Here is a 1,186-nt window from a genome sequence, read left to right on the forward strand (position 1 = left end):
CCCCGCCCTCCAGGCCCCCTCCGCCGGCTGTGGAGCCCTCCCGGGGCGCTGCGACCCCGGTTCCCTCTGAAGCTCCCCCAGGAAGCCGCTCTGCATCCTGGGCCTCCGCGCCCCTGGGCCCAGTGGGGCGCGGCCTCCACCGGCCAGCGCCACGCCCTGGCGCCCAGAATGTGAGTGAAGGTGTAACAGGTACAGGTGTCACGGACTCCGCCCCCACTCCAGGTGCTGGAACTCCAGATCCCATCAGGACCAAGGAGAAGCACGCCGGGACGTGAGGGCGGAGCTGAGCAGCCAGGTTGGGATAAAACCGGACACGTGGGCTCTGGGGGGACCTGGCGGTTCGCAGCAGATCGTTTTGGGGCTCCATCGGTTTTCAGCGGCCGGTGGAGTCCAAGTCAGCAGAACGGGTAGACATTCTAGCTAACTTGTATTACTCTCCCTCTTTCCCTGGGTTATTCCTTTACCTTCTCCTTATAAATAAATCCATTATTTAACCTTTTGAGTGTGTCCATAATACCGTTGAATCGTAAGCGTGCGGGTGGAGACCCACAGACAGGCAACCCGATTACAGGTGCCCTGTAACAAAGGGGCTGGGAGGCAGGAGAGGCCCCTCCTGTATGGGGGTCACGCAAAATCCAAGGACAGGCGTAAGGGAGCGGCAGAGGGTGACTCGGGGTGCAGAGAGAGGGAAGAAGAGGAGGGAGGAGCAGCAGAGATGGGGCAGTGCAGCTGGAAGCCAGGAGCCCCCGAAAGTGCCAGGGAGCACCGAGGAATAGCAGGGAGCACCGAACACCGGGGAGCCCCAGGAACTCTGGGCAGCAGTGAACACCGGGGAGCCCCAGGAACCAGGGAGAACCAGGGAGCCCTGGAGAGCACTGGACCCCGAGGAGTGCCGGGCCACACTGGGAGCATCCATGGCTCTCCGAAGCCGAAGGAGCGGGACAGCCCCCCCCGGGGGCTCAGGGGCGGGAGGGCCCGAGCCCTGCGCTGGCCAGGAGCCCGAGGCCTGGTCCTGGGGGCCCAGCGCTCCCTTCCACAAGCCCCTGCCTGTGGCTCCGCCCACACCCGCTCACACTGTACCCGCTGACCCCTGCGGTGTCCCCCTGGCCCTGCCCCGGGGGTGTCCTCCCGCTCCTTCCTGGGCAGCCCGGCCGCGGGAGCTCACGGGCCGCTGGCGCCAGCCAGC

The sequence above is a fragment of the Condylura cristata genome, unplaced genomic scaffold, assembly GCF_000260355.1.
Source record: "Condylura cristata isolate star-nosed mole 26May11 unplaced genomic scaffold, ConCri1.0 scaffold00008, whole genome shotgun sequence".
Taxonomy (NCBI): Eukaryota; Metazoa; Chordata; class Mammalia; order Eulipotyphla; family Talpidae; genus Condylura; species Condylura cristata.